Below are 24,333 nucleotides of genomic sequence, written 5' to 3'. Positions count from 1 at the left end.
CTTATTCATTATAGGACAGCACGTATTCATTACAGGACAGAACTTATTCATTACAGGACAGCACTTATTCATTATAGGACAGCACTTATTCATTATAGGACAGCACTTATTCATTACAGTACAGAACTTATTCATTATAGGACAGCACTTATTCATTATAGGACAGCACTTATTCATTATAGGACAGCACTTATTCATTATAGGACAGCACTTATTCATTATAGGACAGAACTTATTCATTATAGGACAGAACTTATTCATTACAGGACAGAACTTATTCATTATAGGACAGCACTTATTCATTATAGGACAGCACTTATTCATTATAGGACAGAACTTATTCATTACAGGACAGAACAATACAGAACTTATTCATTACAGGACAGAACAATACAGAACTTATTCATTATAGGACAGAACTTATTCATTATAGGACAGCACTTATTCATTATAGGACAGCACTTATTCATTACAGGACAGAACGTATTCATTACAGTACAGAACTTCCTCCCTGGTCTCAGACCATTTCATGTTATTCTGTATGTAAATCCGATAGACTCCATTTAGTATGATAGGTTACGTTTGGTATGGTTACATAAGACAGGAGGTTAATGAAGGCAAAAAACGAGAGGGTAAGAGTTTCAACTGTTAGACACCACCAGAGTGTCTACTGTTAAGTCAAAGATGTGTCTAATTTATCCAAGATGAACCACAGCCTGTTGTTTCCAATGGAAACAAATGAATCTTAGTGGGCAGAACATGCAAGGAGCAGAGATCAAACGTTTCATCGATAAAAAAAAATTAGCAGAAATTTGGCCAAAATCCATCTCGCACCATCTGCTCCCACTAGTGGGCACTGGGCTTCCTCTCACTACCATATTTGGTAGTGAGTGGAAACGTCAACCCGGATGCTTCACATTTATACATCCTGTGAAATATCTGTCTCATTGTTCAATCTGTAGTTTAGTTACACACTACCAGGGGAAATGTACAAAGCTTTCCAAACTGTGGAGGGGGAGGGGGTAGCATTTCACAGCGTCTGAACACGCAACAGTGAAATAAAACATTTAAAAAACGTAAAACCAAGAAACAACAACAAAGAAATCTAAAAACCGAAAAATGGCAAACATTAAAATCGGCAGCCTTCATTGAAACAAAGTCATGAGGCAGACACAAGGATGGCAGAAAATAACACGGAAAACGTTCGCTTTCAAATACAACTGATCAAATGTGGATTTACATACTCTTTTGTAAGATTCAAAATAGTTCCCTGAATTGAACCACCAGACTACCATGGAAAGCTACTTGTGTCAGGGACAGTTTGACTTTTCACTTGATGACAAAAAGCTTTCCCTGGTGGTCTAGTGGTTAGGATTCGGCGCTCTCACCGCCGCGGCCCGGGTTCGATTCCCGGTCAGGGAACACACTGTTTTTTTATTTGATTAAAACAACGCTTACATTTTAAATGTTACCCAAAAAATTATGTAAATCCACATTTGATCAGTTGTATTTGAAAGCGAAGGTTTACCGTGTTACTTTCTGACATCCTTTCGATTTCAAATAAAAAAAAAAGGTGTGTTCCCTGACCGGGAATCGAACCCGGGCCGCGGCGGTGAGAGCGCCGAATCCTAACCACTAGACCACCAGGGAAAGCTACTATCAAAAGGACAGTTTGACTTTTCACCTGATTACTCTGACTTACAACTGGAAGTTTAACTTGTCGCTCTTTCTTTAAAAGAAACAATTACCGCAGATCAAAGTTAACAGTATCTTTGCAATGACACATCCAGAAGCTGTGTGCACGGCTTCCACCTCTCAGCACTGTAGGCTTTCTGTCTGGTAAACAAGCTAACTTTAGTGGAAGTGACGCTTGTGGAGACTTTAACGTTAGCTATGTGGTTTACAGCTAGCTAGCTCTGGCCTTTCGTCCTTCGGAGTTCAAAGTCAATCTGTTCCACTCTGATGTTAATGAAAGTCCGACTGTCTAGCAGAACCAGCGGCAGGAGAGGCCCGGGCGGGTGGAACCACGGATAAAAGTCGCCAAAACAGCAAACTCTGTAGGTGGGTCTTTGATGATGAAGACGGGTTGACAGCAGGAGCTAAGGACCAATAACCAGGTATGTACAAGCATACATCAAACAAACATTATTGGGGCAACAGGTAGCGTAGTCTGTGTTGTATTACGTTCACTACTGTCATACAGAAGCCACGTCTATCTATCTATATATCTACAGTATCTATCTATCTAAATAAATAAAAATGGTCTATCTATCTATCTATCTATCTCAGTCTGACTGTCTAATGAGTCAATGCCAATAGCTAAATGGAGTCAATCAGTCATAACTTTTAGCCGCCTATTTGTCCATCATCATAATGACTTTATCGCGTCTCTCAGTGACATCTGTGTCCTGAATGGAATTCTGTTCCCTATAAAGTGCACTCAGGGCTGCCAACTTCTGAAGAAAGCTTTGGAGGGAGATGTTGCCTAGGCGGGTCTGTTATAAAGCTCATCTCCTGTAATTCTACATATTTGACCAAAAACACAGGTCAGGTGTATTCAGAATGATTTGAATATTAAATTAACACTCAAAATTCAATGACTTTGTTAATCTGAGATTTTTGGGGGGATGAACATTTAAAGTATGCTAATATATATATATATATTTTTTTAAACATATTTTGTAGGTGGTTTGACACTTTATTCCGACATTAAATTAAATCAGATTGCAAGACATGCGAATGGGGAAAACCAGTGGGAAGGTCCATGTATTGATTACTGTTATCTATAAACAGTAGGAAGGTCAGTAGATTGATTCCTGTTCTCTAGAAACAGTAGGAAGGTCAGTAGATTGATTCCTGTTCTCTAGAAACAGTGGGAAGGTCAGTAGATTGATTCCTGTTCTCTAGAAACAGTAGGAAGGTCAGTAGATTGATTCCTGTTCTCTAGAAACAGTAGAAAGGTCAGTAGATTGATTCCTGTTCTCTAGAAACAGTAGGAAGGTCAGTAGATTGATTCCTGTTCTCTAGAAACAGTAGGAAGGTCAGTAGATTGATTCCTGTTCTCTAGAAACAGTGGGAAGGTCCATGGATTGATTACTGTTCTCTAGAAACAGTGGGAAGGTCAGTAGATTGATTCCTGTTCTCTAGAAACAGTAGGAAGGTCAGTAGATTGATTCCTGTTCTCTAGAAACAGTAGGAAGGTCAGTAGATTGATTCCTGTTCTCTAGAAACAGTGGGAAGGTCAGTAGATTGATTCCTGTTCTCTATAAACAGTAGGAAGGTCAGTAGATTGATTCCTGTTCTCTAGAAACAGTGGGAAGGTCAGTGGATTGATTCCTGTTCTCTATAAACAGTGGGAAGGTCAGTGGATTGATTCCTGTTCTCTATAAACAGTATGAAGGTCAGTAGATTGATTCCTGTTCTCTAGAAACAGTAGGAAGGTCAGTAGATTGATTCATGTTCTCTAGAAACAGTGGGAAGGTCAGTGGATTGATTCCTGTTCTCTATAAACAGTGGGAAGGTCAGTGGATTGATTCCTGTTCTCTATAAACAGTATGAAGGTCAGTAGATTGATTCCTGTTCTCTAGAAACAGTGGGAAGGTCAGTGGATTGATTCCTGTTCTCTATAAACAGTGGGAAGGTCAGTGGATTGATTCCTGTTCTCTAGAAACAGTAGGAAGGTCAGTAGATTGATTCCTGTTCTCTAGAAACAGTAGGAAGGTCAGTAGATTGATTCATGTTCTCTAGAAACAGTGGGAAGGTCAGTGGATTGATTCCTGTTCTCTATAAACAGTGGGAAGGTCAGTGGATTGATTCCTGTTCTCTATAAACAGTATGAAGGTCAGTAGATTGATTCCTGTTCTCTATAAACAGTAGGAAGGTCAGTAGATTGATTCCTGTTCTCTAGAAACAGTAGGAAGGTCAGTAGATTGATTCATGTTCTCTAGAAACAGTAGGAAGGTCAGTAGATTGATTCCTGTTCTCTAGAAACAGTAGGAAGGTCCATGGATTGATTACTGTTCTCTAGAAACAGTGGGAAGGTCAGTAGATTTATTCATGTTCTTTAGAAACAGTAGGAAGGTCAGTAGATTGATTCCTGTTCTCTAGAAACAGTGGGAAGGTCAGTAGATTGATTCCTGTTCTCTATAAACAGTAGGAAGGTCAGTAGATTGATTCCTGTTCTCTAGAAACAGTGGGTAGATCAGTGGATTGATTCCTGTTCTCTATAAACAGTGGGAAGGTCAGTGGATTGATTCCTGTTCTCTATAAACAGTATGAAGGTCAGTAGATTGATTCCTGTTCTCTAGAAACAGTGGGAAGGTCAGTGGATTGATTCCTGTTCTCTATAAACAGTGGGAAGGTCAGTGGATTGATTCCTGTTCTCTAGAAACAGTAGGAAGGTCAGTAGATTGATTCCTGTTCTCTAGAAACAGTAGGAAGGTCAGTAGATTGATTCCTGTTCTCTAGAAACAGTAGGAAGGTCAGTAGATTGATTCATGTTCTCTAGAAACAGTAGGAAGGTCAGTAGATTGATTCCTGTTCTCTAGAAACAGTAGGAAGGTCCATGGATTGATTACTGTTCTCTAGAAACAGTAGGAAGGTCAGTGGGAACGCTCTGCACAGGAAATACTTATATTAATGGTTGATGGCAGTGGGCGACCAAATCATAGATTGCAGTCTCCTTGTCCAAAGACTGCTTTTGTAACAGTATAACTTCAGACCGTCCCCTCGCCCATACCCAGGCGCGAACCAGGGACCCTCTGCACACATCAATAACAGTCACCCTCGAAACATCGTTACCCATCGCTCCGCAAAAGCCGCGGCCTTTGCAGAGCAAGGGGAACTACTACTTCAAGGTCTAAGAGCAAGTGACGTCACCGATTGAAACGCTATTTAGCGCGCACCGCCGCTAACTAGCTAGCCGTTTCACATCCGTTACACCAGAACCACCGCTAACTAAGCTAGCCGTTTCACATCCGTTACACCAGAACCACCGCTAACTAAGCTAGCCGTTTCACATCCGTTACACCAGAACCACCGTTAACTAAGCTAGCCGTTTCACATCCGTTACACCAGAACCACCGCTAACTAAGCTAGCCGTTTCACATCCGTTACACCAGAACCACCGCTAACTAAGCTAGCCGTTTCACATCCATTACACCAGAACCACCGCTAACTAAGCTAGCCGTTTCACATCCGTTACACCAGAACCACCACTAACTAAGCTAGCCGTTTCACATCCGTTACACCAGAACCACCGCTAACTAAGCTAGCCGTTTCACATCCGTTACACTTTCAAAGTAAGGACACAAACATTCAGATTTTAGTACATTTTAGGTGAGCTATCTCTTTAAAATTAGGTCTGGAACAAAATCCTGCTCTCCAGGAAATGCCACGCGACGGACGCGGTGCAATTTAGAAGTAGTCCCCCCCCCAAAAAAATGCAACGCGCGACCAAGAGTATGTGAGCGAACCAGAGCTGGAGTGGAGTGAGAAGCGGAGCAGTTTACTGCAGCTCGGAGCTCAGGGCGAAGAAGCATCGTAAGATCATCAGAAGCTGATACGCTTCTATGTTGTTCACCACAGTCGTCATATTAGGGATATCTAGGTGAAGTGTCCAACTTTTTCCTGAAAATCGGAACATTCTTACTCTGGGAAATCTGTGTGAAATATTTTTATTTTCTTTTATTTCACCTTTATTTAACCAGGTAGACTAGTTGAGAACACCTTTATTTAACCAGGTAGGCTAGTTGAGAACACCTTTATTTAACCAGGTAGGCTAGTTGAGAACACCTTTATTTAACCAGGTAGGCTAGTTGAGAACACATTTATTTAACCAGGTAGGCTAGTTGAGAACACCTTTATTTAACCAGGTAGGCTAGTTGAGAACACCTTTATTTAACCAGGTAGGCCAGTTGAGAACACCTTTATTTAACCAGGTAGGCCAGTTGAGAACACCTTTATTTAACCAGGTAGGCTAGTTGAGAACACCTTTATTTAACCAGGTAGGCCAGTTGAGAACACCTTTATTTAACCAGGTAGGCCAGTTGAGAACACCTTTATTTAACCAGGTAGGCTAGTTGAGAACACCTTTATTTAACCAGGTAGGCCAGTTGAGAACACCTTTATTTAACCAGGTAGGCTAGTTGAGAACACCTTTATTTAACCAGGTAGGCCAGTTGAGAACAAGTTCTCATTTACAACTGCGACCTGGCCAAGATAAAGCAATATAAAGAGATAAAGATATATCAATTTCTCTTTAAACCAGGACATGTTACTCTCACTTTTTTTGTTTCCTTCGTTACAGGTTATGAGAATCTTCCGTCTGAAGCTGAGGCAATATCCATTCGATTCAAGGACTGTACCTGAAATGATACAAGATCACCGGTGAAGTGTTCATTTAGAAAAGTCCTTATCAACCAGTGGAATTTTTTAAATGTATTTTACTAGCCAAGTCAGTTAAAGAACAAATTCTTATTTACAATGACGGCCTGGGAACAGTGGGTTAACTGGTCTAGGAACAGTGGGTTAACTGGTCTAGGAACAGTGGGTTAACTGGTCTAGGAACAGTGGGTTAACTGGTCTAGGAACAGTGGGTTAACTGGTCTAGGAACAGTGGGTTAACTGGTCTAGGAACAGTGGGTTAACTGGTCTAGGAACAGTGGGTTAACTGCCTTGTTCAGAGGCAGAACGACAGATTTGTACCTTGTCAGCTAGGAGATTTGATCTTGCCACCATTTTGGTTACTAGTCCAACGCTCTAACCACTAGGCTACCCTGAACTGAAGAAGACTTTCTCACTACCGGCAGACTGTCAGAACATCATGTCTAATAGTTATCTATGGGACTGATACCAGTGTGAAGAGCTGGTCATGTCTAATAGTTATCTATGGGACTGATACCAGTGTGAATAGTTGGTCATGTCTAATAGTTATCTATGGGACTGATACCAGTGTGGAAGAGCTGGTCATGTCTAATAGTTATCTATGGGACTGATACCAGTGTGAAGAGCTGGTCATATCTAATAGTTATCTATGGGACTGATACCAGTGTGAAGAGCTGGTCATATCTAATAGTTATCTATGGGACTGATACCAGTGTGAAGAGCTGGTCATGTCTAATAGTTATCTATGGGACTGATACCAGTGTGGAAGAGCTGGTCATATCTAATAGTTATCTATGGGACTGATACCAGTGTGAAAGAGCTGGTCATATCTAATAGTTATCTATGGGACTGATACCAGTGTGAAGAGCTGGTCATATCTAATAGTTATCTATGGGACTGATACCAGTGTGAAGAGCTGGTCATGTCTAATAGTTATCTATGGGACTGATACCAGTGTGAAGAGCTGGTCATATCTAATAGTTATCTATGGGACTGATACCAGTGTGAAGAGCTGGTCATGTCTAATAGTTATCTATGGGACTGATACCAGTGTGAAGAGCTGGTCACTTAAAAGACTTGGTAAATGATTACCTTGCCAACAGGACGATTGAATATTATTGTCTTGTAGACAATTATTTTATTTATTTTTGCGTGAGTTTCCTCCTGATACAGGATGTGGTAGGAGTCCTAAGGGACATCATTACACATGGTAATACTTATTTTCTTATTTTCTATAACTTTGTTTGAAATCAATTTCTTATTGTAAATAGAAAGTAGAATATCTGGTTAAGGTTTTTAATGTCAATGATTATATGCTTACTGCTTTTTTTTCCATAATGTCTATTTCTTTCATGTTTTCTATTGTTTTCTAAAAATACATTTTAAGTATATTTCTTTTTTTTTAAATGGTCTGGGAGGGTGTAAGAATATTTTGAAGATAAATACAAAACCTAGAGACAGAGTAGAAGAGGTCAAAGGAGGAGAGTCAATAGAATACTAACAATCTCCTCTTTCCACTGGGATTCTCTGCCTCTAACCCTATTACAGGGCTATATAAATACATTTGATTTGATTTGACAATCAAGGGAAATTGTATTTTTTCTGTAATAGGGAATTATTGATCCATGGTTCAGAGACATGGGAGGAATATGTCTTCTGAAATATGATACTTGTTATTTGGCCATTGGCTAGTTTTATTGGAAGGAATTCTAATTGGTCAACCACAGGCTAGGGCTGGGTTATAAAACTACATCCTGTCTCTTTGTTCTGTGGAGAGAGAATCACAGGAGAGAACCACTGGAGAGAATCACTGAGGACAGGGGAGAATGACTATCTACCTCTCAGCATAACATCTATGATTTATCTTCTTTGAATTGACCTATTTTCCTCCCCCTGATTTGCTTTGGGGTTTGTGCTATTAAAGAGTAAACATCAACTGCTAACAAGTTCATAAACCATGTGCTATGGAATCGGTACATTGAAAATCTCTTCCCAACTAGTTTGCAATCTATATGTCACAGCTGTAAAGTTTTTGGTCCTTAAATTAAACTGGTCAACTTTTGTATTTATCACAATTTTCTTTAACCATTTTTGGTCTTTAATTCCGACAGACAAGTTCCTTACTTTCTCCCCTTCCACTTTCCTGTTTTTGCGGTAATGCTGCAATTAGTCGGTTGTAATTTTGGGTAGAGCAGATATTTCTATATAGTTTTGTTAGCTGCATGTGTGACATAACTCTACCAGTCCTATTTATGATATCATTTACAAAAATTATACCATTCTTTCCATAAGGAATGTTTTTTTTTTTTATCAATTAGTATATTTGAGTTTAACCATAATATTTGTTGTTATATTTGTTCTGTCTTTTCTGGTGGATTAAAATGAAATTGCAAAACAACTTTCTATGGCTTGTTTAAACAAATTGCTATTTTTTGAGGGGAGATGAAAAGTTGTAATCTGAATAGAGGGAAAAAGGCCATTCTAGAACATTGAACATTCTAGAACATTGAACATTCTAGAACATGGGGTGAGACATTCTTACTAATCTGCTAGAGAACCAGTTCTGGTTTAAGTATAACCTTTCAATGACTGAAACCTTTAGTAAGAGGTCTTATGCTTTAATATTTAATCATTTCTGCCCTCCAAATTCATATTCATTACATGAATAGGCCTGTTTAATTTTGTCTGACTTGCCGTTCAAAATACAATTGAATATTCTTTGCTCATATGATTTTAAAAAACAAGCAAATTGTGGTTACCACTATGTGAAATCAGTTATCAATAACAAGTAGTCATTCTGTATGGTTATCATGTATCATACATGTCATTTAGATGTTTATACTTTACAAACACACATTTTGTTTCTGTAGTTCTCAAAATCCATTGATAGTACACAAAATCTATATGTTTACCAAACGGTTAAGTGGTTAACCATTAAGCGCAGTTGGATTAAGTAATGGTCAAATGTATTCATACAGAATGAGAAGAGAATCATATGAAACGTGTTGTGAGCTTTGCTTTGTGAAAGACAATGACTTTTAAATTAAACCAAGTGGTGCCTGGAGAAATAGGTATTCTCTAAAAAAAGAGAAAAATCCTGCCAATTTGCCCTTCAATGAAATGTAGAAATTAGTTTTTGAATAGCAGTGTTTCTGTAGGCTACAATTTGTAATGGCAGGCTACAGTTTGATAGCAGAGTTTGCTAAACAAATACCCTCCCGATTGATACAAAATCATCATCATATCATTCTGCCAGGTAGGCATACTTTGCAGTCAACATTTAATTTAGAAGGTTTTTGGGGAAAGCCTTTTGGAAACGTTCATTCAACCAGTTGAGATACAGTAGGTGGTGGAATCAGTGGCGATTCTAGCATGGCAATCTTGGTGGGGCAAACAACCCATTAAAAAAAAATGCATGCCAGCAAAGCCACTACACAAGTCTAAACAATACATTAAATGCACTATAACGGTGAGAAACGGTGCCCACAAACGTTTAGGGTCTACATAAAGCTGTCCAGACAGTGGATCTTACGGCTGTTTAAATAAATATGGGTTCTACTTACTCCTTCTGGATTTGTGTAAGTCGATAAGAACCGCATTCTCCTTCGATAATAACGTACGACAACATGATTTTTTAAAAACCTTTGAACCATACAGAAACATTATTACATTTATATTCAGTAAAATCATAATGTTAGTTCTCATATAATGAAACACTTAGCACTTAGTATGAGCAAATGTAAACAAACGAGCTGCGACGATGTAGGCCTATTCGTTCAGCGCTTTCAAAATGGACATCAACAGAAATCCAGATAGATATTACTCTTCTTTAAGTCACCACAGAGAGAGAAAAAGAGAGACCCAGACTCAGCGGTTAGCCTACCATCTGAAGTATGTTATTATGTAATGTTATGTTGTCTAAAAAGGAAGGACAATACAATCACGAGGATCCACCTTTATAGACAATATTACAGACGCACAGACAGCACATTGAACAAACAAAACAACCTTCACATTATGAACTGGAAGTACATTAGTTTATTAATGAACTTGTTGTTGAAAACAAATATTTGAATGGGAAGCAACCATGGTTACAAGGACGGTATACTATAATATAATAAAATATTGTTGAGTCTGTAACTTACCACGCTCCTCATGGAGAAAATCACCAGAGATAATTATAACACACAAAGTTTGAGAAAAACAATTAAATGCATCATTCTAACATTGCCTAAAATGATGAATAAGACACTAATGAGAAGACCTGCACTATAAAAATGCAGACGTACAATTTATGGCATATATGATGATAAAAGGTTGAGGAAAACATTCATTTACTTATCTCAACTTTACGCAAATCACAAGCGGCGATCGCTGGGCAATGACCAATCATATCGAGAGGTTCCCGTGACGATGACCAATCATATCGAGGGGTTCCCGTGACGATGACCAATCATATCGAGGGGTTCCCGTGACGATGACCAATCATATCGAGTGGTTCCCGCGACGATGACCAATCATATCGAGGGGTTCCTGTGACAAAGAACAATCATATCGAATGGTTCTCATGACGATGACCAATCATATCGAGTGGCTCCCATAACGAATCTGACGCGTGAAACCCACAACAGGAGACTATCTCCAGCAAAGATGGCTGACAGAAATACCGGGACGGAAGCAAATGTAATTAATGATAAAGTCATAACGATTCATACTAAAAATGTAGATGTGAGAGGAATGTGTTAGCTAGTTGGTGTGGAGACAAACGATTATGCATTTTTCTGTCATAAAGTTACTTACGAAAATCGCTATTCGGCAAGCTAGCTGACTAGCTAACATTAGCCAGCTAGCTGACTAGCTTTATGGGTGTTGTGACATGAGTATGACATTGTAATTCTGGTTGTTTAATGTTTTAGGGACTCCTGAAACAACCAGCAAACCAGACTGACGTCTTGTGAAACAGTAGATGTTAATAATCTAGCTAGCTAAAGCATTTACTGCAAATTGAATGTACCGTTTTGTAAGCTTGCCTTGCTGATATTTACAATGCAGATGAAGTATCGTAGCTAGCTATTTTCTTGCTTCTTGTGCAGTGCAGAATAAAAATATCTGTATGCCTATATATGTGTAGCCGATCTGTGTATGAAGCCTAAAACGTTTGGTATACAAATTTGTTCAGAACCTAGCTATGAACCTCAGCTATCATAGCCTGTTGTATCTTCAAAACAGTCTGAATGACATTAATGGACCCTATGGATTGAGTAGAATATAATATAACATTGTGCAAAGGTTGCAAGTCGTATATACATGTAGTTATTGAAATCCCACATTGTAGCCTGTACATTTAATATATTCACTGATCATGTACTCCACTCACTCGCAAATAAAAGGCGCAGTATGAATGTCTTTCTTTTTTCATTCTTCAGTCATATCCAATACCAGGACTATCAAATTACACTGTAGAAAATGTGAAACGCTTTATTGAAATAAGTTCATTATACAAGTGTTATAAATATTGTAATATATTATAAATACAAGTTCAATCTGTACTTCAATGCACATCTGGTGTGCATTATAACAACAGAGGAAGGAGGTGGTGAGAGAGGTGTAGAAGACAGAAAGGGAAAGAGGTAAGAACAGAGGAACAAAGTGGTGGGGAGTGAGGGGTGTAGAAGACAGAAAGGGAAAGAGGTAAGAACAGAGGAACAAAGGTGGAGAGAGGTGTAGAAGACAAATGGAAAGAGGTAAGAACAGAGGAGCAGGGAAGACAGCATGTGATTAATGAATCACAGTGCTACCCTAATATTCTCTCAGTTCATAACTATTACATCAGTGCCTTCTAACCAGCCTTGGGCTCCTAGTCGGCCCGAAGGTTATCTTAAGAGCGAGTGAGGTGGCGATGACGGGACCGAGTGTTGGCATCCTCTCTCACATCAAAACATACATGTTTATGCCATGTGTAACTCTTGTTTTTGTCACACTGCTTTGCTTTATCTTAGTTAGGTAGCAATTGTAAATGAAAACTTGTTCTCAACTGGCCTACCTGGTTAAATAAAGGTGAATTTATTTTTAAATAAATTCCTGCATATGGAGAGACTGAATAAAAAAACAACAAAAAAACAAGGCTTAAACTAACAGTCTGTCATAATAATCATCAAGAGGTGAAATGCAAAACTGATCTTGGATCATTAACTCTGGGACTACTACATCTATCTGTATTTCAATGTAAAGCATCTCTTTAATAATACTTCCTGTATAATATAAACTGACCTGGGATCATTAACTCTGGGACTACTACATCTCTTTAATAATCCTGTATAATATAAACTGACCTGGGATCATTAACTCTGGGACTACTACATCTCTTTAATAATACTTCCTGTATAATATAAACTGATCTTGGATCATTAACTCTGGGACTACTGCATCTCTATTTCAATGTAAAGCATCTCTTTAATAATACTTCCCTTACCTAAACAGCACCCTCACCTGAGAAGTAGAAATACAAAAAAAGAGAGACTGGGAATTTTATATTTTAGTTAACTAGCCAAGTCAGTTGAACAAATTCTTATTTACGATGACAGCCTACCAAGAGGCAAAAGGCCTCCTGCGGGGGCGGGATTAAAATAAATTAAATAAAAATAGGACAAAACACACATGACAAGAGACGACAACAACACTACATAAAGAGACCTAAGACAACGTGGCAGCAACTCAACATGACAACATGGTAGCAACTCAACATGACAACATGGTAGCAACTCAACATGACAACAACACTACATAAAGAGACCTAAGACAACGTGGCAGCAACACAGTATGGTAGCAATGCAACATGACAACATGGTAGCAACTCAACATGACAACACGGTAGTAACAATATGGCAAGAGCACAGGGTACAAACATTATTGGGCGAAGACAACAGCACAAAAGGTCAAGGAGGTAAAGACAACAATATATCACGCAAAGCAGCAACAACTGTCAGTAAGAGTGTCCATGATTGAGTCTTTGAATGAAGAGATGGAGATCAAACTGATATAACTGCAGTTGACATAGCTAAGTAAATGGAAGAATACTCTTATTGCAATGTGAATGCTCTTAAGAGCCTTTGGTTGTGCATAGTGTAGTCTATGGGGTTGGCAGGGAACAGCACCCTCCTCAAAAAAAGTATGTGGTGAAGAAATCCAGCACACAGATCCCCCCCCTCCTGGTCCTCGTGTCCATCCTCATGACATTATTCAGGACACAGGTAGCCTTCACACACCTGAATTCCTCCAGGAGGCAGTCCCAGATGGCCCTGGTCACCCAACCTTGCAGTGCCCTACATGTTAACTGTTGGCAATCGGTTTGAAGGAATCTCCAGTTACAAGGTATCTGTAGGAACATGGAATTTAAGTCTAATATTGACATTATATCACCAGGTCATTGTGGATTACTAAAGTATAATATCCCTTATAACAAATCATGATAACATTGGATAGATAGATGCATGTGTAAATAGCAGGATCCTATTTTTATTTGACTAGTTAAGAACAAATTCTTATTTTCAATGACGGCCTAGGAACAGTGAGTTAACTGCCTTGTTCAGGTGCAGAACGACAGATTTTTACCTTGTCAGTTCAGGGATTCAATCTTACAACCTTTCGATACTAGTCCAAAGCTCTAACCACCTAGGCTATCCTGCCGCCTATATCAAGGACAGCATCACAAATGAATACATAATTACCACTTGAAGCTTGATGAGTTGATCATTTTGTGTCAGCTGTGCAGTGCAAAAACGTGCACCCCTTTGAGTAGACAGGATTTCACAGCTCTCTGTAAACCGAGGACAGAAAACCTCACAAGAAACAGACTTCATTATACTCAAATTAGACCGCACTGAATAGTATGTTACTATTATCTCGGTTCTCACTTCTAGGGACTGGAACTACACAAACGTACCTGCCCTATCCACAGTTGGGGTTGCTATCCTTTCACCCTTCTCCATGGCTGTTAGCTAGCTACCTACAAATGCATTTGGAGTTTGTTTTTATACAGGGATAAATACATCAAGATAGCTAGCAAATATGAAGTTAGGTAGCTGGTGATATCTAATTAACTTATCTATACAGTATGTAACGTTGGCTAGATAGGTCCCTAGCCAACTAGCTAGCTCATTTCAGCACTGTAGCTAGTTAGCTAATAATACATCGTTTTTTTTAAAACTACATTTTAGAAATGTATTGACTTACTTGAATAGGTTCTCCCAGCCATGTGGACGATTAGAAAACAGGACAGCAAAGTGTGTTTGTCACAAGAGCGTGTTTAGAGCATTTTACTATTGTACTGACCTGACTAGATCATAAAGGAACAATTGTCCAGACAAAGGACTGAGTTTACGGTGCAAATAAATGAAAGATACTCGTATAAAACAACCCGTGACCTTCTCTTGTGAAGACCAGACATAAGAAAGAGAACAATGTCTAAACACGGCATTAAACTTGCAATGCTCCACCCTGCTGCCAACCGTGGCCCTTTTACGCGGTGAAAAAATTTAATATTTCCACAAACACACTGGGGAGTTACCCAATAATTTATATATACACTAGATGATTTGTTGAGGGCGCTGTATTGACGCCCAACGCATCCATCTTGGGACTCCCTCACTGGTGTAAAAAATATATTGGAAGCTATTGAAATGCATTTCTTAATGTCTACATTCGTTTTTAGCCACGTGTATTATATTAAAGACATCGTAATGCATACATATTATATTATATGTGAGCTAAACAAATACAAAAATATATACCAAAACATTTTCCTAAGTATTACTAATGTATTCCTAAGTATTACTAATGATACTGTCCCTTTACAACAACACAAATACTTTTTTGTAATTTTGTCCTTGAAACATTTAATTGAAATACTGTAGAATTCCATTCATTCCTATGAAGGCCTGTTCCTACTGTGGAGTGGCAATATGGCCGACTGGTGGCTTCAAATCCGCTCAATTGACAACACATATCATCAACAACCCAGGGTTTATATAGCTTTGAGGCACCCAGTAAATTCAAAGTGAAAGTAAAAAGTGCTTCTTGCATTAACAATCCCGAGTCTATTTACAGTGTTGGAGGCTCCTAATAAATTCAAAGTGAAAGTAAAAAGTACATATGCTTCTGTAATTTTGAAACAACTGCGCCATGAAGGTAACACATTTGTTTTAATTTAAGATGGAAAATATCGTGGTTTATCACAGGATTAGAGACCAATTGTTTTACATGAACATTTTACATGAACAGGTTTATTTCTATGGACGTGTATTAAGGACGACGTAACGTTGGCAACAAAAGTCCCGGGCGTTCTAACGGGAGGGACCGACCTGTATTTGACCAATAGAAACTCTTGTTGTTTTTGCAAAACGTTTCTCTGTTGCTACTGTGTGCACTACTGAATACACCCCTGTTCAGTGGCGTTGATGCACTGCGAACTCAGCCCGTGAGTGGATGAGTTCAGGCTGGCAAATTGACTCAACTGTCGGGTCCTTTTATTTTAGAAAAGTTAGCTAAGCAACACATTTCATACATTTTGTCAACTTATTTTGTTCAGAAAAGCTAATTAGTATGTATGTATATATCTACCTGGTTTATGGGTTGTAGTAGGGTCAATATGCTACCAGACAGGTTGGTAGTAGGTACACAGCTACCTGGTTTATGGGTTGTAGTAGGGTCAATATACAACCAGACAGGTTGGTAGTAGGTACACAGCTACCTGGTTTATGGGTTGTAGTAGGGTCAATATACAACCAGACAGGTTGGTAGTAGGTACACAGCTACCTGGTTTATGGGTTGTAGTAGGGTAATATCCTGACAGACAGGTTGGTAATATGTCGAATGGCAATGGCAGAGTTGGTTAAACTATTAATTTATTACGTTTATTTGAACAGGGACAATGTAGAACAAAAATACAAGTATAATTTCAACTTGAGAAAATGATGGGTTGTAGCCTACCAGATTTAGCTAGCAGCTATTTCCATCTGCAGTCCCCAGGCAGGGGAATAACCAAGGCTGGTCCTACAGGGCTGGTCCTACAGGGGGTATCGGTACAGAGTCAGTGTGGAGACTATATACAAGGGGTACCGGTAAAAGAGTCCATGTGGAGGCTATATACAGGGGTACTGGTATAGAGTCAATGTGGAGGCTATATACAGGGGGTACCGGTACAGAGTCAATGTGGAGGCTATATACAGGGGGTACCGGTACAGAGTCAATGTGGAGGCTATATACAGGGGGTACCGATACAGAGTCAATGTGGAGGCTATATACAGGGGGTACCGGTACAGAGTCAATGTGGAGGCTATATACAGGGGGTACCGGTACAGAGTCAATGTGTCACTAGTAATATAGTAATAGAGTGACTAGTAATATAGTCCTGGAATAGGACTATATTAGTAGTGATATGGACTGGAATAGGACTATATTACTAGTGTTATGGAATAGGACTATATTACTAGTGATATGGAATAGGACTATATTACTAGTGATATGGACTGGAATAGGACTATATTACTAGTGATATGGAATAGGACTATATTACTAGTGATATGGACTGGAATAGGACTATATTACTAGTGATATGGACTGGAATAGGACTATATTACTAGTGATATGGACTGGAATAGCACTATATTACTAGTGATGTGGACTGGAATAGGACTATATTACTAATATGGACTGGAATAGGACTATATTACTAGTGATATGGACTGGAATAGGACTATATTACTAGTGATATGGACTGGAATAGGACTATATTACTAGTGATATGGACTGGAATAGGACTATATTACTAGTGATATGGACTGGAATAGGACTATATTACTAGTGATGTGGACTGGAATAGACCTATATTACTAGTGATATGGACTGGAATAGGACTATATTACTAGTGATATGGAATAGGACTATATTACTAGTGATATGGACTGGAATAGGACTATATTACTAGTGATATGGACTGGAATAGGACTATATTACTAGTGATGTGGACTGGAATAGGACTATATTACTAGTGATATGGACTGGAATAGGACTATATTACTGGTGATATGGACTGGAATAGGACTATATTACTAGTGATATGGACTGGAATAGGACTATATTACTAGTGATATGGAATAGGACTATATTACTAGTGATATGGACTGGAATAGGACTATATTACTAGTGATATGGATTAGGACTATATTACTAGTGATATGGACTGGAATAGGACTATATTACCAGTGATATGGACTGGAATAGGACTATATTACTAGTGTTATGGAATAGGACTATATTACTAGTGATATGGACTGGAATAGGACTATATTACTAGTGATATGGACTGGAATAGGACTATATTACTAGTGATATGGACTGGAATAGGACTATATTACTAGTGATATGGACTGGAATAGGACTATATTACTAGTGATATGGACTGGAATAGGACTATATTACTAGTGATATGGACTGGAATAGGACTATATTACTAGTGATATGGACTGGAATAGGACTATATTACTAGTGATATGGAATATGACTATATTACTAGTGATATGGACTGGAATAGGACTATATTACTAGTGATATGGACTGGAATAGGACTATATTACTAGTGATATGGAATAGGACTATATTACTAGTGATATGGAATAGGACTATATTACTAGTGATATGGACTGGAATAGGACTATATTACTAGTGATATGGACTGGAATAGGACTATATTACTAGTGATATGGACTGGAATAGGACTATATTACTAGTGATGTGGAATAGGACTATATTACTAGTGATATGGACTGGAATAGGACTATATTACTAGTGATATGGACTGGTATAGGACTATATTACTAGTGATGTCGACTGGAATAGGACTATATTACTAATATGGACTGGAATAGGACTATATTACTAGTGATATGGACTGGAATAGGACTATATTACTAGTGATATGGAATAGGACTATATTACTAGTGATATGGAATAGGACTGTATTACTAGTGATATGGACTGGAATAGGACTATATTACTAGTGATATGGACTGGAATAGGACTATATTACTAGTGATATGGAATAGGACTATATTACTAGTTATATGGACTGGAATAGGACTATATTACTAGTGATATGGACTGGAATAGGACTATATTACTAGTGATATGGACTGGAATAGGACTATATTACTAGTGATATGGACTGGAATAGGACTATATTACTAGTGATGTGGACTGGAATAGGACTATATTACTAGTGATATGGAATAGGACTATATTACTAGTGATATGGACTGGAATAGGACTATATTACTAGTGATGTGGACTGGAATAGGACTATATTACTAGTGATATGGAATAGGACTATATTACTAGTGATGTGGAATAGGACTATATTACTAGTGATATGGACTGGAATAGGACTATATTACTAGTGATATGGACTGGAATAGGACTATATTACTAGTGATATGGAATAGGACTATATTACTAGTGATATGGACTGGAATAGGACTATATTACTAGTGATATGGACTGGAATAGGACTATATTACTAGTGATATGGAATAGGACTATATTACTAGTGATATGGACTGGAATAGGACTATATTACTAGTGATATGGACTGGAATAGGACTATATTACTAGTGATGTGGACTGGAATAGGACTATATTACTAGTGATATGGAATAGGACTATATTACTAGTGATATGGACTGGAATAGGACTATATTACTAGTGATATGGACTGGAATAGGACTATATTACTAGTGATATGGAATAGGACTATATTGCTAGTGATATGGACTGGAATAGGACTATGTTACTAGTGATATGGTATAGGACTATATTACTAGTGATATGGACTGGAATAGGACTATATTACTAGTGATGTGGACTGGAATAGGACTATATTACTAGTGATATGGACTGGAATAGGACTATATTACTAGTGATATGGACTGGAATAGGACTATATTACTAGTGATATGGACTGGAATAGGACTATATTACTAGTGATATGGACTGGAATAGGACTATATTACTAGTGATATGGAATAGGACTATATTACTAGTGATGTCGACTGGAATAGGACTATATTACTAATGATGTGGAATAGGACTATATTACTCTTATGGACTGGAATAGGACTATATTACTAGTGTTATGGACTGGAATAGGACTATATTACTAGTGATATGGACTGGAATAGGACTATATTACTAGTGATATGGACTGGAATAGGACTATATTACTAGTGATATGGAATAGGACTATATTACTAGTGATGTGGACTGGAATAGGACTATATTACTAGTGATATGGACTGGAATAGGACTATATTACTAGTGATATGGACTGGAATAGGACTATATTACTAGTGATATGGACTGGAATAGGACTATATTACTAGTGATATGGACTGGAATAGGACTATATTACTAGTGATATGGACTGGAATAGGACTATATTACTAGTGATATGGACTGGAATAGGACTATATTACTAGTGATGTGGACTGGAATAGGACTATATTACTAATGATGTGGAATAGGACTATATTACTCTTATGGACTGGAATAGGACTATATTACTAGTGTTATGGACTGGAATAGGACTATATTACTAGTGATATGGACTGGAATAGGACTATATTACTAGTGATATGGAATAGGACTATATTACTAGTGATGTGGACTGGAATAGGACTATATTACTAGTGATATGGACTGTAATAGGACTATATTACTAGTGATATGGACTGGAATAGGACTATATTACTAGTGATATGGAATAGGACTATATTACTAGTGATATGGACTGGAATAGGACTATATTACTAGTGATATGGATTGGATTAGGACTATATTACTAGTGATATGGACTGGAATAGGACAATATTACTAGTGATATGGACTGGAATAGGACTATATTACTAGTGATATGGACTGGAATAGGACTATATTACTAGTGATATGGAATAGGACTATATTACTAGTGATATGGACTGGAATAGGACTATATTACTAGTGATATGGACTGGAATAGGACTATATTACTAGTGATATGGACTGGAATAGGACTATATTACTAGTGATATGGAATAGGACTATATTACTAGTGATATGGAATAGGACTATATTACTAGTGATGTGGACTGGAATAGGACTATATTACTAGTGATATGGAATAGGACTATATTACTAGTGATATGGAATAGGACTATATTACTAGTGATATGGACTGGAATAGGACTATATTACTAGTGATGTGGACTGGAATAGGACTATATTACTGGTGATATGGACTGGAATAGGACTATATTACTGGTGATATGGACTGGAATAGGACTATATTACTAGTGATATGGACTGGAATAGGACTATATTACTAGTGATATGGACTGGAATAGGACTATATTACTAGTGATATGGACTGGAATAGGACTATATTACTAGTGATATGGACTGGAATAGGACTATATTACTAGTGATATGGACTGGAATAGGACTATATTACTAGTGTTATGGAATAGGACTATATTACTAGTTAAATGGACTGGAATAGGACTATATTACTAGTGATATGGACTGGAATAGGACTATATTACTAGTGATATGGAATAGGACTATATTACTAGTGATATGGAATAGGACTATATTACTAGTGATATGGACTGGAATAGGACTATATTACTAGTGATATGGACTGGAATAGGACTATATTACTAGTCATATGGACTGGAATAGGACTATATTACTAGTGATATGGAATAGGACTATATTACTAGTGATGTGGACTGGAATAGGACTATATTACTAGTGATATGGACTGGAATAGGACTATATTACTAGTGATATGGACTGGAATAGGACTATATTACTAGTGATATGGATTGGAATAGGACTATATTACTAGTGATATGGAATAGGACTATATTACTAGTGATATGGACTGGAATAGGACTATATTACTAGTGATATGGACTGGAATAGGACTATATTACTAGTGATATGGAATAGGACTATATTACTAGTGATATGGACTGGAATATGACTATATTACTAGTGATATGGACTGGAATAGGACTATATTACTAGTGATATGGACTGGAATAGGACTATATTACTAGTGATATGGACTGGAATAGGACTATATTACTAGTGATATGGATTGGAATAGGACTATATTACTAGTGATATGGAATAAGACTATATTACTAGTGATATGGACTGGAATAGGACTATATTACTAGTGATATGGACTGGAATAGGACTATATTACTAGTGATATGGAATAGGACTATATTACTAGTGATATGGACTGGAATAGGACTATATTACTAGTGATATGGACTGGAATAGGACTATATTACAAGTGATATGGACTGGAATAGGACTATATTACTAGTGATATGGACTGGAATAGGACTATATTACTAGTGATATGGACTGGAATAGGACTATATTACTAGTGATATGGACTGGAATAGGACTATATTACTAGTGATATGGAATAGGACTATATTACTAGTGATATGGACTGGAATAGGACTATATTACTAGTGATATGGAATAGGACTATATTACTAGTGATATGGACTGGAATAGGACTATATTACTAGTGATATGGATTGGATTAGGACTATATTACTCTTATGGACTGGACTGATTCTATATTACTAGTGATGTGGACAGGAATAGACCTATATTACTAGTGATATGGACTGGAATAGGACTATATTACTAGTGATATGGACTGGAATAGGACTATATTACTAGTGATATGGACTGGAATAGGACTATATTACTAGTGATATGGACTGGAATAGGACTATATTACTAGTGATATGGACTGGAATAGGACTATATTACTAGTGATATGGAATAGGACTATATTACTAGTGATGTGGACTGGAATAGGACTATATTACTAGTGATATGGAATAGGACTATATTACTAGTGATATGGACTGGAATAGGACAATATTACTAGTGATATGGAATAGGACTATATTACTAGTGATATGGACTGGAATAGGACTATATTACTAGTGATATGGAATAGGACTATATTACTAGTGATATGGAATAGGACTATATTACTAGTGATATGGAATAGGACTATATTACTAGTGATATGGACTGGAATAGGACTATATTACTAGTCATATGGACTGGAATAGGACTATATTACTAGTGATATGGAATAGGACTATATTACTAGTGATATGGACTGGAATAGGACTATATTACTAGTGATATGGACTGGAATAGGACTATATTACTAGTGATATGGAATAGGACTATATTACTAGTGATATGGAATAGGACTATATTACTAGTGATATGGACTGGAATAGGACTATATTACTAGTCATATGGACTGGAATAGGACTATATTACTAGTGATATGGACTGGAATAGGACTATATTACTAGTGATATGGACTGGAATAGGACTATATTACTAGTGATATGGAATAGGACTATATTACTAATATGGACTGGAATAGGACTATATTACTAGTGATATGGAATAGGACTATATTACTAGTGATATGGACTGGAATAGGACTATATTACTAGTGTTATGGAAGAGGACTATATTACTAGTGATATGGACTGGAATAGGACTATATTACTAGTGTTATGGAATAGGACTATATTACTAGTTCTATGGACTGGAATAGGACTATATTACTAGTGATATGGACTGGAATAGGACTATATTACTAGTGATATGGACTGGAATAGGACTATATTACTAGTGATATGGACTGGAATAGGACTATATTACTAGTGATATGGACTGGAATAGGACTATATTACTAGTGATATGGACTGGAATAGGACTATATTACTAGTGATATGGACTGGAATAGGACTATATTACTAGTGATATGGACTGGAATAGGACTATATTACTAGTGATATGGACTGGAATAGGACTATATTACTAGTGATATGGACTGGAATAGGACTATATTACTAGTGATATGGAATAGGACTATATTACTAGTGATATGGACTGGAATAGGACTATATTACTAGTGATATGGACTGGAATAGGACTATATTACTAGTGATATGGACTGGAATAGGACTATATTACTAGTGATATGGACTGGAATAGGACTATATTACTAGTGATGTGTACTGGAATAGGACTATATTAGTATTGATAAGGACTGGAATAGGACTATATTACTAGTGATGTGGACTGGAATAGGACTATATTACTAGTGATATGGACTGGAATAGGACTATATTACTAGTGATATGGACTGGAATAGGACTATATTACTAGTGATGTGGACTGGAATAGGACTATATTACTAGTGATATGGACTGGAATAGGACTAAATTACTGGTGATTTGGACTGGAATAGGACTATATTACTAGTGATATGGACTGGAATAGGACTATATTACTAGTGATGTGGAATAGGACTATATTACTAGTGATATGGACTGGAATAGGACTATATTACCAGTGATATGGACTGGAATAGGACTATATTACTAGTGATATGGACTGGAATAGGTCTTTATTACTAGTGATATGGACTGGAATAGGACTATATTACTAGTGATATGGACTGGAATAGGACTATATTACTAGTGATATGGACTGGAATAGGACTATATTACTAGTGATATGGACTGGAATAGGACTATATTACTAGTGATATGGACTGGAATAGGACTATATTACTAGTGATATGGACTGGAATAGGACTATATTACTAGTGTTATGGAATAGGACTATATTACTAGTGATATGGACTGGAATAGGACTATATTACTAGTGATATGGACTGGAATAGGACTATATTACTAGTGATATGGACTGGAATAGGACTATATTACTAGTGATATGGACTGGACTAGGACTATATTACTAGTGATATGGACTGGAATAGGACTA

General features: G+C 37.4%; 2 long non-coding RNA genes and 2 other non-coding genes across 4 annotated transcripts; 2 read left to right on the top strand and 2 right to left on the bottom strand.

The window, feature by feature from the left end:
• Positions 1 to 1,350: 1,350 nt before the first annotated feature.
• On the top strand, positions 1,351 to 1,422 carry trnae-cuc (transfer RNA glutamic acid (anticodon CUC)). Its single transcript has one exon. It is a non-coding gene; the product is annotated as a tRNA-Glu (tRNA).
• A 156-nt stretch (positions 1,423 to 1,578) lies between these two features.
• Positions 1,579 to 1,650, bottom strand: trnae-cuc (transfer RNA glutamic acid (anticodon CUC)). Its single transcript has one exon. It is a non-coding gene; the product is annotated as a tRNA-Glu (tRNA).
• Positions 1,651 to 10,997: 9,347 nt separating this feature from the next.
• On the top strand, positions 10,998 to 11,790 carry LOC116360130 (uncharacterized). The gene is made up of 2 exons (XR_004206919.1): positions 10,998 to 11,067; positions 11,301 to 11,790. It is a non-coding gene; the product is annotated as an uncharacterized LOC116360130 (long non-coding RNA).
• A 48-nt stretch (positions 11,791 to 11,838) lies between these two features.
• On the bottom strand, positions 11,839 to 14,952 carry LOC109878000 (uncharacterized). The gene is made up of 3 exons (XR_004206918.1): positions 14,617 to 14,952; positions 14,112 to 14,389; positions 11,839 to 13,759 (listed from the first exon to the last, which is right to left on the bottom strand). It is a non-coding gene; the product is annotated as an uncharacterized LOC109878000 (long non-coding RNA).
• Between the last annotated feature and the right edge of the window lie 9,381 nt (positions 14,953 to 24,333).

This window comes from Oncorhynchus kisutch, unplaced genomic scaffold (assembly GCF_002021735.2).
Source record: "Oncorhynchus kisutch isolate 150728-3 unplaced genomic scaffold, Okis_V2 Okis07a-Okis12b_hom, whole genome shotgun sequence".
Lineage (NCBI taxonomy): Eukaryota > Metazoa > Chordata > Actinopteri > Salmoniformes > Salmonidae > Oncorhynchus > Oncorhynchus kisutch.
Note: the sequence above shows the minus strand (reverse complement) of the source record. Positions and strands in the feature narration are given on the sequence as shown.